This window comes from Jaculus jaculus, chromosome X (assembly GCF_020740685.1).
Source record: "Jaculus jaculus isolate mJacJac1 chromosome X, mJacJac1.mat.Y.cur, whole genome shotgun sequence".
NCBI classification, from domain to species: Eukaryota; Metazoa; Chordata; class Mammalia; order Rodentia; family Dipodidae; genus Jaculus; species Jaculus jaculus.
The window spans coordinates 41978282-41994792 of NC_059125.1; the positions used below are offsets into that span (position 1 = coordinate 41978282).

A 16511-nucleotide genomic window follows, 5' to 3' on the forward strand; every position below is an offset into this window, starting at 1 on the left:
TTGTTAATAAAAAAAAATTGAAAATAAACACTGTTGAGCAGGAGAGTTGGGTCAGTGGTTTAAGGCACTTGCCTGCGTAGCCTATCAACCAGGATTCAGCTCCCCAGTACCCACATAAAGCCAGATGCACAAAGTGGTGAAAGAACTAAACTGACACCACAATAGGCTTCAGCAAAACACCTCCCAGGCTAGGCCTGAAATTAAAACAAAGGGCCATTAATCAGTGACTGTCCTGGCCAGAAAAAAAGCTGAGTCACTTCCTGGAAATTCAAGGTCTCTTAGCCCCAACCAGTCAAGGATATATAAATATAATGATAGACTAATGAAATACAACCCGTGTTCAAATTAGCCAGTCAAACTGTAAAAGTAATTGCCCATCAGAATTTTCCTTACTTATGCTTAAAGTAGCCTGCGAGCTCCTCCAGGGTTGCCATTTTTCCTTATTTATTTATTTATTTATTTATTTATTTATTTATTTATTTATTTATTTGAGAGCGACAGACACAGAGAGAAAGACAGATAGAGGGAGAGAGAGAGAATGGGCGCGCCAGGGCTTCCAGCCTCTGCAAACGAACTCCAGACGCGTGCGCCCCCTTGTGCATCTGGCTAACGTGGGACCTGGGGAACCGAGCCTCGAACTGGGGTCCATAGGCTTCACAGGCAAGCGCTTAACTGCTAAGCCATCTCTCCAGCCCCAGGGTTGCCATTTTTATATGAATGGTTGACTCCCACATGCTGGCTGACTCTACAAAATAAACACTCTTTGATTTTACGTACAAAAAAAACCCAAAAAACGTATAATAGGTGCTGGAGAGATGGCTTAGTGGTTAGGCACTTGCCCATGAAGCCTAAGGACCTCGGTTCCGGGCTTGATTTCCCAGGACCCACGTAAGCCAGATGCACAAGGTGGCACATGCATCTGGAGTTTGTTTGCAATGGATAGAGGCCCTGGCATGCCCATTCTCTCTCTATCTGCTTCTTTCTCTCTCTGTCTGTTGCTCTCAAATAACTAAAAATAAACAAAAAAAATAATGTAATAGACTGAAAGGCCAGGCATGGTGGCACATGCCTTTAATCCCAGCACTCAGGAGACAGAGATAGGAGGATCGCCATGAGTTCTAGGCCACCTTGAGACTACACAGTGCATTCCAGATCAGCCTGGGCTAGAGTGAGACCCTACCTCGAAAACCAAAATAAATAAATAAATAAAAGTAATAGATTGAGTAGTGTATTTGGCAGAGAAAATGTGAGCATATTTGGATTCCAGGCACAGAGACTGTAGTAGCTTTAACTGCAATTATTTATGAGATTAGCACTATTGAGGATGGGCCAGCACTCTGCATTGGGACAATAGAAAGAGTGGTGACTCCTTTGAAAAGAGGGGGCCTAAAAGAAAAATGCTTAAGGAGATTCCTGCTCCCAGCTGGGCATGGTGGTGCACACCTTTTATCCTAGCAGTTAGGAGGCAGATGTGAGTTTGAGGCCACCCTGAGATTACACAGTGAATTCCAGGTCAGCCTGGGCTAGAATGAAACCCTACCTTGAAAAAAAAAACTGGAGATTCCTGCTCCGCAAGGTCAGTTTTATTTCCCCCTGGATTAACAAATTTGGTGGCCCACCTGCTGCTGGTTTTGGAAATATGGCAAAGGTAAGAAAAATAGGGTCATGGTGTGCAACTGCAGAAAGTGTGAAATCAGGGTTGTAATCTCTGCCTAGAAGTCTTACAGGCCATGACACAGAGCTGTGAAGATGAAACATGATTTGCAGTGGAGACCCCAGGGTTGTGGAGATTCCAGGTCTATGGGAAAGCCATCATGGAAAGCTTCTCACACTGGCTATCTGGTAGATCTGCTTGGAAAACAAGCATCCAAGGTTAAAGGGTGGAGTATGGAGCACAGATGATGTTTATGCACATCCCAGAGGCTGAACATGGAGCTGCAGGGTTTGATGTTTGCCTATCGGCTTTATATCTTGCATTGGTCCAATATTTCCTTGCATTCTGCAGTGGGGATATTTACTCTGTGTCATTATGTGTTGAAAGTATACAACTCATTCTTTTAAAGATTTAAAAAAAAATATTTATTTATTTATTTGAGAGAGAAAGAGGCACATAGAAAGAGAGAATGGGTGTGCCAAAGCCTCTAGCTGCTGCAAATGAACTTCAGATGCACATGCGACCTTGTGTATCTAGTTTTACATGAGTACTGGGGAATAGAACTGGGTCCCTAGGCCTTGTAGGTAAGTGCCTTAACCACTGAGCCATATAGCCAGACTTCAATTCATATTTTGATTTTCCAGAGCTCACAGTATAGAGACTTCCTTGAGTCCTGGATGAGACTTTGGACTTTTAAACAGTGCTGGGACTGGTAAAGACTATGGGACTTTTAAAGTTGTGCTGAATACATTCACATCACGAGATGGTCACATAAGTCTATGGGGGCCTGAGGCAGAATGTGGTGGTTTGAATGTGAAATGGCCCCATAGTCTCATGTGTTTTGAATGTTTGGTCCCCATCTGGTGGCCATTTGGAAGGTGATGCCTTTCTAAAGGAAGTATTTCTCTAGGAGTGGACTTTAAGGTCTGTTGGTCCAGCCCACTGGTATTCATAACTCTGTCACTCTTGCTGCTACCTCTCAGTTGATGTGACAGGAGGTGATGCCCAGCCTCTGTTCTGCTATGCTTTCTGCACCATGATGAAGCTTTCCCTTGAAACTACAAGCCTGAAATAAACCCTTTTCTTTCATAAGCTGCTCTGGTCAGATGTTTTGTCCTAGCAAAGAGAAGAGAGAATGGGCGTGCCAGGGCTTTCAGCCACTGCAAATGAACTCCAGATGCATGTGCCACCTTGTGCATCTGGCTTACATGGGTCCTGGGGAATCGAACCTAGGTCCTTTGGCTTTGCATGAAAATGCCTTAACTGCTAAGCCATCTCTCCAGCCCTCATGCCATCTTTAAATGCCCTACTGGTCTACAAGGTTCTAAAAGGCAGACAGCAACTTGTTCGTTTACCTATACATCCACCTTATCACTTTTAAAAAAAAAACAGCTTATTTATTTGTTTGAGAGAAAAAGAGGCAGAAAGAGAGAGAGAAAGTGGGTAGACCAGGGCCTCCAGTCACTGCAAAGGAGGCACTCTGGACACATGTGCCACCTTGTGTAGCTACCTTACATAGGTACTGGGGAATTGAACTTGGGTCCTTAGGTCTTGCATACAAGTGCCTTAACCACAAGGCTATCTCTCCAGCCCCATATTATGTCTTTATGAGTACCAGCTCCTCTTGCTCTCACTTCTATGTGACCATACTTCACTTCAGAGGATGTAGCATTGGAATAGCTAGGGAAAAATATTTTTATTTTTTATTTTCACTTATCTTCCTCTTTTTATCTTCTCTATGGGAATTTTTTACAGTCAGCTAATAATCAGTCAAGTTGGGGCCATATTCAATTTGGATTGAGTGAGAAATTTCATGTGTGCTTTAAAGGCATTGCTAGCCAACCCAGAGGAGCAATATAGTTTTCAAGAAGCTCTCAATGCCACCTGAGTCAACTCTCCAAGACATGGAACAGGACAACACTGGACCAGAGGTTACATTTCCATGGATACATGTACCACAATATCAAGAAGCAGAAGTCTACCAGTAGTGGGGAAGAAATAAGTTGGAAGGACATAGAAAACTCATCTATTTACCAGACTTGAAAATTTGCAAACAGAAGATTCAGTTCTCATCCATGCCTAGATAAAACAGTTCTCTTGTGTGAAAAATATGTTGTTCATTTACCTATCCATCCACCTTATCCATTTATTTAAAGAACAGCTTGTTTATTTATTATTTATTTGAGAGAAAGAGGGAGAGAGAGAGAACCAGTGAAAAAAGTTATGAGTGCACCATATATTTCTTTTTCTCTTCTAATGAAACAATGAGTCTGAACTCTTGGTTTGTAGGGTGCAAACCTCTATTACTACAATAAACAGTGAGTAGGTCTGTATATGAAGTTGCATGTTTATCCACCCAGTGAATTGGACCATATCTTGGAGTATGTGAAGGCTCAGGTCCTAATGGGACCCGACAGTTCCAAATGAAATGACAGGTAAAATTGCCACTGACACAGCAAAATACCCTCCAGAAACATATTTGTCAATGAGTCAATTTTTATCCCATAAGAGTAATTTAATCACATAATTATGTAGCTCAGTACAATATAAAAGCTATTTAAGAAGGCATTTGAATTGTTTCTGTATGCACTCATTTCAAGTTAACTTTTTTTTTTTTTCAGAACTATTGATCCAGCCAAAAATCGATCAACCAGTATGTGGCCAAAAGTGTGTGTGTGTGTGTGTGTGTGTGTATTAGAACGTACCATAGTAATGCATTAGGAAGTTAAATAATTAAAAAAGTGGTTTGTTACATTTTGAGGTTTAGAGAACTTGTCAACTCTTTCAAAGTTCAGAATTTCTTATGATCTTTTGTCACATCTAAATCTGTCCCTGGAATCTTTTATTCTTTTCATTTAAAACTCTTAAATTGCATAACCTCCATTACCCGCCAACAAAGCCTGCATTCTCTTCTCATGTCACCGCATGGCCTCACACTAGTGTGGTATATCCATCACCTATCCCACACCCCACACCATTTTCACAATATAGTCATGTTGGAAGTATATCTCTTGACAGAGGGAAGAAAGGGCCAAATTTAAAAGGCTATGATGCTCTCATGTGATAAAGTTAGGGCTTGGCCTCCACATAGATAAGAAAATGAGGTGAATTCAATCAATGACTCCCATTTGGGGGACTGTTTTACTGCACACACACACACAAAAAAAGAGGTGCATACTCATCCAAGTAGACTGCTATTTTGTATGTGACCACAAGATGGCAGTAGAAGAGTAGTCGGTCCCTTTAGTCAAAAACTCATTAAGAACTAATCAAGACAAAGCAGGCTTTTCACGTTCCAGGCCCCTGCCATCTCCCTTTTGCCAATCATTGGTGCCCTGACTATTGTTCCATACTTTTTGTTTTAGCTAAAGTCTTCAGAAATCTGTGTTTTTTGTTTGTTAATTCAGCTGTAGCCCACAATTCATCTTTAAGACAACTTTTCGCACTTAATAATAATAATGCTTAAGGATTATATTTCTTATTAACTATTATTAGAAGAATTTTCTGACTCAGAAATTTCAGGACTTAAAGCTATAGTCTTAGTTCATTAATCGCTTGATTATTTGCTCTCTACTTAGAATTTTCATTACCCAGCTTCTATTTCTCACACTTTTCTCCATAGCCCTCAGTCAGGGATAAGTACAGAACTTTATCTTAAAAACCTGCATTGAGCCGGGCATGGTGGCACACGCCTTTAATCCCAGCACTCGGGAGGCAGAGGTAGGAGGATCACCGTGATTTCGAGGCCTCCCTGAGGCTACACAGTAAATGCCAGGTCAGCCTGGGCTAGAGTGAGACCCTACCTCGAAAAACAAAAACAAACAAACAAACAAAACTTCTGCAAGGACCACTGCCCATCTGAGAGAGACAAAGTTCTATCTTGTTTTGCTGGGCGGAGGTGAATTACTCCTATGTTAACTATAAATACAGAACAATTTGCCCAAAAAAAAAAGACTGAAAGAAATAAGAGCTTGCCTTCCTGGGTGCAATCCTCTATTTTCCAAGTTTACAGTTGTACACTACCTCCCCGTACCTCCACTTCCATTCCTGTCTTGATATGTTGGCAGCCTTTTGGCCAGAGGGGCCCAAGTTTGTGACTCCTCTGGGCAAAGAACAAAGAAGAATTGTCTTGGACCACACATCAAATATTTGGGTCAGCACCACTAGCTCAGGACACATCCCACAGAAAAGTTCACCTTCTCTCTCTCTCTCTCTTTTTTTTTTTTTTTTGTTGTTGTTGTTTTTTTCTTTGTTTTTCAAGGTAGGGTCTCACTCTGGCTCAGGCTGACCTGGAATTCACTATGTAGTCTCAGGGTGGCCTCGAACTCACGGCGATCCTCCTACTTCTGTCTCCCGAGTGCTGGATTAAAGGCGTGCGCCACCACGCCCGGCTAGTTCACCTTCTTAACATCTTTTGAGAGAGCGTTGTCATTCTGAGGTCCCTTGGTCCCAGCAGGAACTTGGCATACTAGTGGGGCTCCTGCTTGCAAACCATGCTAGCAATGAGAACACAAAGGCCATAGAGTTTACAAATGCAGAGGCTTCTGCCTCTTAGGCAGGAGAGACAGCTCTGCTGAGGCAATTTTGGGGTGACAGGGCTCCCAAAAGAAAAAGTGAGGAATGTCCTCGAGCCTGTAAGGGAGAACTTCTTTTTTTTTCTTATCTCTTTTTCCCTAAAACCTGATTGAAGGATTAACTAGGTGCCTAAACATATGGTATGGAGTCTAGTCTTTCCTTATTTCTTTTGTTCTTTCTTAGAAGAGAAAATTAACCCCAGCTAAGAAGGAATGTAAAGAGATTACTTTGTTTCCTCAAAAACCGAGCTGAGCCTAGACACCTGGTGTTGAGGCTGGACAAACCAGTTCAGCCCCTATGGTGGTTTGAATCAGAGTTCCCTATAAACTCATGTGCTTTGAATGCTTTGTCCCCAGCCAATGGCAGTTTGGAAGACTGAGCCTTGCTGGGGGTGGTGCTTGGCGGGGGGGCAGGGGGGTAGGCTGAGGGGTACTCCCCTTTGCCAGAGCTCAGCTCACTCAATTGTTTCCAACCTACTGTAGCAGACCGTGATGTCCAGCCTCTGATCTATCATCTTTCCCCTGCCATCGGAAGACTGTAAGCCAAAATAAACCCTTTTCTCCCATCAGCTACTTTTGGTCAAGTGTTTTGTTCCAGCAATGCAAAGGTAACTACAACAGAAAATTGATACCAGAGTTGTGGGGTAATTACTGCTAGAAAATTCAATAAACGATAGCCATAAAGCACAGAGGTTGAGATTTTGAAAGATTTTATTATCAACTTAAGAGAAGGAAAGAATACAGAGCTCCTGTATAGGAGAAGGGTGTTCCCAGAAATGGGGAAGCCCTCCTACAGACACTGATTGTGGCCTTTTATGGAGATTTACAACGTTCTGCTTCCCTTCATAAGCCAAGCCTCACAGTCCCCAGTTCTTACTGAATTTACGTCTTTTTACTCTGTCCAGAATGGTCCATCGAGGTCTGCTTATAGCACTTCAAGGTGTTTCTTAGTCTAAAGTTTCAAATCCATTCCTATTCCTCCTGCAAAGCAGTTCCAAATGATCAAAAGCCACATAGTCAGGCGTTGCTGTATAGTTGTGTCACTTAATGACAGGGACAAGTGTTGGCACCTGCATTGCATATTGATTTTGTCATTGTGCACTGGCACAAATTGAAATAGCCATGATGTTACTACACAATGGGAAAATTTCAGTTCACATAATCTGATGTGACCCGTGCTGTTTGGGTAGCTTGTTGCTCACCAAAATGCCATTATGCACCACATGGCTGCATTTGGTTTCTAAGCCCAGTTGGTGATTAATTTTAAGGAATCATTTCCCCGCTCCCTCCCTCCAACCTGGAGCCAGGCCCATGAGGTCATCCTCTGGGCTGCTTTATGCTAATGTTGACCTTTTCTCCCTTTCTTTCTGTCCCAATACAAATGAACTTCAAGTCACATACCGTGACCTTAAATTTTCTTGCGTGTGCACACAGACACACACACATAAAAGAAATGAAAGGAAACAGGTGAACTTGGTGTTTTCAATCCCTTACTTAATTCAATAGATCCCAAATAGTGTCATTTCAATTGGCAATCAGCATAAAAATGAAGTGCCTTGAATTCTTTTTGTTCATCCTAAATCTTGGAAGTCTAGTGTATTTGATGTGATGGAGCTCATCTTGGACTGGTCACATGTGACCACTATATTGGTCTGCGTGATCATAGGTTAGCAGCAGTGAGGGTTTCAGAATAGGGCCTATGAGAGTCTGAGGGCTTGCAGCTGAGCAGTTATTTCAGTTTTAAGCCTGAAGTCAATTTTATGCTGGCCCATGTCTCACTTTCCATCATTCAGGGATAATACTATACCAGCCTCATATTGCAGATAGGCATAAGGATCTAAGAAGAAAACATCCCTAAAGCAACTAGCAGGTGAGTTATCCTTAAATAACAGCTTTTTTAATTTTAAAATATTTTATTTCTTTATTTATGAGAGAGAGACAGATAGAGAGGAAGAGAGAATGGGCACACCAGGGCCTCTAGCGACTGCATACGAACTGCAGACACATGTGCCCCCTTGTGCATCTGGCTTACATGGGTCCTGGGGAATCAAACCATTTCCCTAGCCCCTACCAACAGCTTTTTTTTAACTGACCTTCTTAGCCCCAACACTCACCCCTATTGTTAACAACACAAGAAATTCCAAAGACATCTTTTTTAAAAAACATTTTTTGTTTATTTTATTTATTTATTTGAGAGTGACAGACAGAGAGAAAGAGGCAGAGAGACAGAGAGAGAACGGGCTCGCCAGGGCTTCCAGCCACTGCAAAAGAACTCCAGATGCATGTGCCCCCATGTCCATCTGGCTAACGTGGGACCTGGGGAACCAAGCCTTGAACCAGGGTCCTTAGGCTTCACAAGCAAGTGCTTAACCGCTAAGCCATCTATCCAGCCCAAAGACATCTTTTTTTAGAATTGCATTTGTGGGCTGTGATGATTGCCTAGTGATTAAAGGTGCTTGCTTGCAAAGCCCACTGGCCTCAGTTGGCCTGGGTTCAATTTGTCAGCACCCATGTAAAGACAGATGCACAAAGTAGCACAGGTGTCTGGAGTTGGTTTGCAGTGACAAGAGGCCCTGGCATTCACATTCTCTCCCCACCTCTCTGATCACAAATAAATAAATAAAAATATATTAGAATTGCGTTTCTGTGCCTCTTACAAAATCTTGACCAATTTTCCAATCCTAATCAGGAAAGGAAGAGAAGTACAATGATACGTGTTCCTTTAGAATGTAAAACATATAATTAGATGCCAAGGATTCAGAGTCCAACATTGCTAATAAGGTTTTACTGTTGCTATTACTTAGAGGTTTTTTTAAATTTTTTTTTGTTCATTTTTATTTATTTGAGAGTAACAGAGAAAGAGGTAGATAGAGAGAGAGAGAGAATGGGCGTGTGCCAGGACTTCCAGCCACTGCAAACAAACTCCAGATGTGTGCACCCCTTGTGCATCTGGCTAGCATGGGTCCTGGAGAATCAAGCCTCGAACCGGGGTCCTTAGGTTTCACAGGCAACCGCTTAACCGCTAAGCCATCTCTCCAGCCCTACTTAGTGTTTTTATAGAAGTTTAGGCTTGCAAAGTACTTTTCAATCACCTGAAAGAATATACATTTGTTAACAGTAAGATGAAAAAAAAATGTTCTACTCATCAGGAGAGCCAACATACATAGTATTTTAAGCATTTAAGAATTATGACCCTGCTGCGAGAACTACTGAAATTACTTTTCCATGGACACAAGAGAGTCTAGTTATAGACATAGGACATTACTGCCTAGACCCGTGTTACTACCCTGCTGAGTCTGCAAGGGGTAACTTTTGCAAGTCAAGAAATAAGGAAGTTTCTAAAACAAACATTAGCTAGCTCTAGTTACACAAGTAGTGACTTTTTTTTTTCCCCACATGTATCTTTTGAAGATATTTTGCAAGGAGCCCTTAACGTTTTATGGATGGCCATATTATGAAATCATATGTACATCGAACATGGCATAATTTGTGACTGCTTTAGGTCACTGGAATCTCCCAGAATGCTGCAATTGGAGACAAATTGGCACCATTTCCTTTGCAACTATTACCAGTGGAGACACACTAGTCAGAAAGCATTTGAAAAGCCAATTTTCAGCCGGGCATGGTGGTGCACACCTTTAATCCAAGCATGTGGAGGGCAGAGGTAGGAGGGCCTGTGGGTTAGCTTCTACTAAACAAGCGCTGCCCAACAAACAACTGTTTCAACATCTAGGGAGTTGGCTAGGTGGCTTTGTTGATTTCACATGGACTCTCAAGTTTGGTGGTCAGCTGGCTGATGGCTGATCTAAGCTCTGCTTCCCATGTCCCTCATCATCCAGCAAGCTAGACAGAGCATACTGTCATCGTGATAGAGACCAGAAAGACAGAACAATCCAACGCACAAGCCACTTTGAACATCTACATCACACCTGTTAACAGCCCACCAGCCAAAGCAAATCATCTGACTGAATTGGGGTAGATTGACTTTCCTGTTGTGGGAAAGCCCCACAGAGTCCCATGAAAAGGGCATGGGTGGAAGGAGGGATGAAATTTGTGATCATCTATTCGAGCTAACACAAGTGAGAATTTTCTTGAAAAAAAAAAAAAGGCAAAAACAAATGTCATCAATGCAAGCATCCATTTTGCTTAAGAAAATGGGAAAGGAAATGAGAATATTTCTAAAGAAAGCATAAGCTTGTCCAACTAACACACGAGGTGTTTTGTGCCCATATACAATTTTGAAGATTTTTATAAAGAGGTCTTAAAGTTTTATTATAATATTACTAAATCACACATGATTACAAGCTAATACAAATCTCCTTCATCGCCCCACTCCTAGGCCAAAAGTCACAAGAGAAATTTCCCCCAGCTTTGCTAAAGTACAATTGACAAATAAGCATTGTATATATTTAGGGTGAGGAACATGAAGGGTTTTTGTTGTTTTCATTGTTGTTGTTGCTGGTTTTTTGGTTTTTTTTTTTCAAGGTAGGGTCTTGCTCTACTCCAGGCTGACCTGGAATTTACTATGTAGTCTCAGGCTGCCCTTGAACTCACGGTGAGCCTCCTACCTCTGCCTCCCAAGGATAAAAGGCATGTGTCACAACATCTGGCTTTAAAGATTCTTTTTTAATTTATTTATTTATTTATTTGAGAGCGACAGACACAGAGAGAAAGACAGACAGAGGGAGAGAGAGAGAATGGGCACGCCAGGGCTTCCAGCCTCTGCAAACGAACTCCAGACGCGTGCGCCCCCTTGTGCATCTGGCTAAGGTGGGACCTGGGGAACCGAGCCTCGAACCGGGGTCCTTACTCTTCACAGGCAAGCGCTTAACCGCTACGCCATCTCTCCAGCCCTAAAGATTCTTTTTAAATATTTATTTGAGAGGAGAGAGAGAGAGAAATTGAATGAGTACACCAGGACCTCTCTCCAGAGCCTGAAGTTTTGATAAATGTATACATTGACAATGATTCTAACTGACCTGGACATGACCTTACATAGTTCCCTTTTCCATTTTATTTATTTATTTACTTACTTACTTATGAGACAGAGAGAGAGAAAGAATAGGCACTCAAGGGCCTCTAGCGACTGCAAATGAACTCCAGACATATGAGCCACCTTGTGCAAATGATTTACATGGGTACTACGGAACTGAACCTGGATTCTTAGGTTTTTCACGCAAGCCCCTTAACCACTAAGCCACCTCTCCAGCCCCACACACTTCCTTTTTTGTGTGTGTGACAGGATATTTAAGATCTATATTCTTGGCAAATTTCAAGTCCTGCATGAAATGTAATTGTGCCCCCCCCCTTATCAATGCTTTTGTTTTCTGTGATTTCAGTTACCTGCAGTGAACTGAAGTTTATTAATACTGAATGGAAAATTCCAAAAATAAACAATTCATGAGTTTTAAGCATCTTTTTCTAATGAGAGATGGGCAGGGAGAATTGGAATGGCAGAGCTTCCAGCCACTACAATTGAACTCCAGCTGTGTGCGCCATCTAGTGGGCATGTGCAAACTTGTGTGCTTGTGTCACCTTGTGTGTCTGGCTTATGTGGGATCTGGAGAGTCAAACATGGGTCCTTTGGCTTCACAGGCAAGTGCCTTAACTGCTAAGCCATCACTCCATCCCTAAAGTAACTTTTTTTCTTAAGAAAGTTCTTCACTTTATGGCCCAGGCTGGCTATCTTTAAATGCAGGGGCATTTTTAAGTGATCCTCTCAAGTAGCTGGGACTATAGACATGCACACTATGCCTGGTTCACCTGAATCACTCCTTTGCACTATTTTGTACTCATTGTTGATTTCTTACTGTGCCTAATTTATCAGTTAAGCTTGAAGCTAAGGCTGGAGAACCATGAACTTGAGATCAGCCTGGGGTATATAGAAAGACTCTGCCTCAAAAAATGAAAACATGGGCTGGAAAGATGGCTTAGCAGTTAAAGCATTTAGCTGTGAAGCCAAAGGACACAGGCTCAATTCCCAGGACCCAGATAAGCCAGATGCACAAGGGGTATATGCATCTGGAGTTCATTTGCAGTGGCTACAGATCCTGGTGTGGCTATTCTCTCTCCATCTGTCTCTCTTCTATATCTCTCTCTCTGTGATTGCAAATAAATAAAAATAAAAGTAAATTATATAATGAAAACATGGTGGTTCATGCCTGTAATTTTGTTGTTGTTGTTAGTTTTCTGGGGTAGGGTCCCACTCTAGCTCAGAGCTGTCCTGGAATTCAATATGTAGTCTCACCGTGTGGCCTCAAACTCACGTGATCCTCCTACTTCTGCCTCCTGAGTGCTGGGATTAAAGGCATGCACCACCACATCTGGCTCATGCCTATAATTTGAGTATTTGAGATGCTGAGTGTTGGGCCTTGAGAGGCCCAGGAGTGAGGCTTAGTGGAACTTCCTGAGCCTAGCTAAAGTTTGGTGATCTGCCTCGGGCCAGATATGACTCAGCAAGATGCCTAATGGCTTCTGGCCTGCCACTTCCGCGTAGGAGCTGGAATTCTCGCTTGCGCAAGCTTGGGACCAATCATTTCAAAAGTCGCGGTTTACTATTGGCCCTTCCTAAAATTTCCACCCTCGTCGTCAACGTTATATAAATAACTGCCTGTGTGTTCCTGGCCGGGGCAGCCCGGCAGCTGAGGTAGGAGGATTGCTATGAGTTGGAAGCAGCCTGCGCTACAGAGTAAGATTGTGCCTCAGAAGTAAATGGCCTCATTGCTAGTGTGCAGTCTCCCGTTCCCTTCCAGCCCCAGCCCACTCCCAAGAGTATGATGTGCAAGATGCTGAGAGCAGATGATGGTGCCAAAGCTGTAGTGCCCACTGTTGACACGGGGCGGTCTGAGGATTGGTGAGGCTGGACAGATGGTTTAGTCTGGATGGGATTTTTCTTCAGTATTTTTCCTTTGAAACCTGGGAAATGAGGAATTTATCATTGGAGTTAGATGATGCTAGAAAACCACAATTTTGTACAGACTGTACGTTGGAGCAATTGTTCTACTGTTGGATCTAATGTAGTGATGGTGACATACAAAAACCTCAAATATGAGCTGGAGAGAAGGCTCAGCAGTTAAGGCCTTTGCCTGCAAAGCCTAAGGACCCAGGTTTGATTCCCCAGGACCCACGTAAGCCAGATGCACAAGGTGGCACATGTGTCTGGACTTCGCCTGCAGCTGCTGGGAGCCCTGGCACACCCATTTTCTCTCTCTCCCTCTTTCTCTCTCTCTCTCTCTCAAAAATAAATAAATAGCCAGGCGTGGTGGCTCACACCTTTAATCCCAACACACAGGAGGCAGAGGTAGGCAGATCACTGTGAGTTTGAGGCCACCCTAAGACACCATAGTGAATTCCAGGTCAGCCTGGACTAGAGTGAAACCCTACCTTGAATATCCAAATAATAATAATAAATAAAATCTTTAAAGTTTTAAATTTAATTTAAAAAACCCTCAAATTCCAAGTGAGGACTTAAGAAAACAGACAAGTATCATGCCATACCAGAGATATTATTCAAATGCTATGCACTTGAAAGTTGTGCCCAAGCCCAAATTAGCATTTCCAAGTCACAGTGAGTTGCCACATTAGAGGGAAAAAAACTGAAGAAAGCCATCTTAATGGTGTTGGCAAATAAGTGGGTCATGCAGCAGGCCATGGCTCCCTTAGAAGTGGCAAATTTACTTGTGTAAACTGCCTATAAGTACTAAGAATGGCAGGTATTAAAAATATTAACAGTCACAGGCCTTAATAAGGCAGTGAAATGATCAGTGGAAGCATTCAAAAGCACACTGAGGGCTGGAGAGATGGCTCAGTGATTAAGTGCTTGCCTATAAAGCCCAAGGCCCAGGGTTCAATTCCCCAGTACCCATGTAACCCAGATGTACAAGGTGGCAGATGCATCTGGACTTCGTTTGCAGTGGCTAGAGGCCCTGGTATGCCCATACTCTCTCTCTCTCCTCTTGCAAATAAATAAATAAAAATTTTTATTTTGATTTTTCAAGGTAGGGGCTCGCTCTAGGCCAGGCTGACCTGGAATGCACTATATAGTCTCAATATGGCCTTGAACGCACGATGACCCTTCTACTTCTGCCTCCTGAGTGCTGGGATTAAAGGCATGCGCCACCATGCCCAACTTCCACCATGGCTGCCTTAAGGATGCACTTTTATTAGGGGTTAAATTTCTATTATTTTTGAGTTAGTGGTTTGTAGTTGTTGCCTTCTAGCTGTTGGGACAAACACCTGACCAGAAGCAGCTCATGGGAGGAAAGGGTTTATTTCAGGTTTACAATTTCTAGAGGAAGCTTCATCATGGCAGAGGAACCTGGCTCACTTCATCATACATCCACAACAGAGAAACAGCAGCAGAACCAGAGAGCATGAGCTGACTCCAGACACACACATAGGGCTAGAATCCACCTCCATGTCCATCCCTGATGACAAACTTCCTCCACCAGCAGGGCTCCACCTCCCAAACGCTCCTAGCTGAAGACTAAGTAGGAAACTTAATCACAAACACCTGAGGCTACATGGACTTTTTTTTTTTTTTTACAAACCACCACATTCTTGCATCTTGTTTGTACAAACACTAACAAATACATTGACTCTGACTTTCCCCCCTTAAAAGAGAATAAGTCAGTCAAAAGATTAGACTCAGGGCCTGGAGAAATGGCTCAGCAGTTAAGAGGCTTGCTTGCAAAGCCTTAAACCTGGGTTCATTTCCCCAGCACCTACATAAAGCCAGATGCACAAAGTGGTACCTGCATCTGGAGCTCACTTACAGTGGCTACAGGTCCTGGTGCACCCATTCTCTCTCTCTCTGTCTCTTTCCCCTTGCAATTTTTTTTTTAAAAGTAAAACTTTGAAAAAAATTAGGGCTGGAGAGATAGCTTAGCAGTTAAGGCATTTTCTTGCAAAGCCTAATGACCCAAGTTCGATTCTCCAGTACCCCTGTGAAGCCAGATGCACAAAGTGGCACATGTGGACTTCATTTTAAGTGGCTGGAGGTCCTGATATGCCGATTTTCTCTCTGTATCTCTTCTTGTTATCTCTTTTTCTGCTTTCAAATAAATAATAAATTTTAATAAATAAACCTTAAAACAATTAGACTTAGTTGGGCATGGTGGTACATGTCTTTAATCCCAGCACTCAGGAGGCAGAGGTAGGAGAATTGCCAAGCATTCAAAGCCACCCAGAGTCTACATAGTGAATTCCAAGTCAGCCTGAGCTAGAGTGAGACCCTACCTTGAAAAAACAAAAAAGAAAAAGAAAAAAAAAAAAGAAAAAGAAAAAAAGATTACTCAGTATAATAGGCCAGGAATATAGTGTGCATATTATAGTCTTTATTTGCTTAATTTTAATTGGTCACTCTACATTAAGCTATTTCACTTACTTTTTTTCAAGGTAGGGTCTTCCTATAGTGCTGGGACTAAAGGCATGTGCCACCATGCCCAGGCACTTACAAGTTCTTTTTTTTAGTATGCACTAATATAAATTTGATGCCATAAATCAGAAAACAACAACTTTTAAGCCATTCACAATTAATGTAGAAAGAGACAAAATTATAAGGCAGCCATCCATGGAATGATTTCAATGTGTGCAAAGGATCCAGAAAAAAGGGACATGTAAAATAACCACTGAGACCACCAAACCAGGGGAACTGTAGTCTTATCACACCATGAGAAACCCAGCTTGCAGAAAAATCCCAGGTTCCAAACAAAAAGCAAAGCCAGTCACTCATTAGACTGAGCTTATCTAAATAAGTCTTTCCTCACTAGTCACACATCTCCTTCAGGTCTTGTGAAGTGCATCAAAATGTCTCAAGTTAAAAAAAAAAAAAAAGGTGTGCTCGCTTCGGCAGCACATATACTAAAATTGGAACGATACAGAGAAGATTAGCATGGCCCCTGCGCAAGGATGACACGCAAATTCGTGAAGCGTTCCATATTTTTCAGCTAAAGATTGGTCTACCATATGACCCAGCTATAGCACTCCTAGGCATATATCCAAAGGACTCATCTCATTTCCTTAGAAGTACGTGCTCAACCATGTTTATTGCTGCTCAATTTATAATAGCTGGGAAATGGAACCAGCCTAGATGTCCCTCAACTGATGAGTGGAAAATGAAGATGTGGCACATTTATACAATGGAGTTCTACTTAGTGGTAAAGAAAAGTGAAGTTATGAAATTTGCAGAAAAATGGATGGACCTGGAAAAGATTATACTAAGTGAGGTAACCCAGGCCCAGAAAGCCAAGCGCCACATGTTCTCTCTCATATGTGGATCCTAG

The 16511-nt window shown here is 42.4% G+C and overlaps 1 non-coding gene across 1 annotated transcript; it reads left to right on the forward strand.

Moving 5' to 3' along the window:
* The first annotated feature begins 16065 nt into the window (after nucleotides 1–16065).
* LOC123456786 lies at nucleotides 16066–16172 on the forward strand. The gene has a single exon (XR_006634664.1). It is a non-coding gene; the product is annotated as a U6 spliceosomal RNA (small nuclear RNA).
* The last annotated feature ends 339 nt before the right edge of the window (nucleotides 16173–16511 follow it).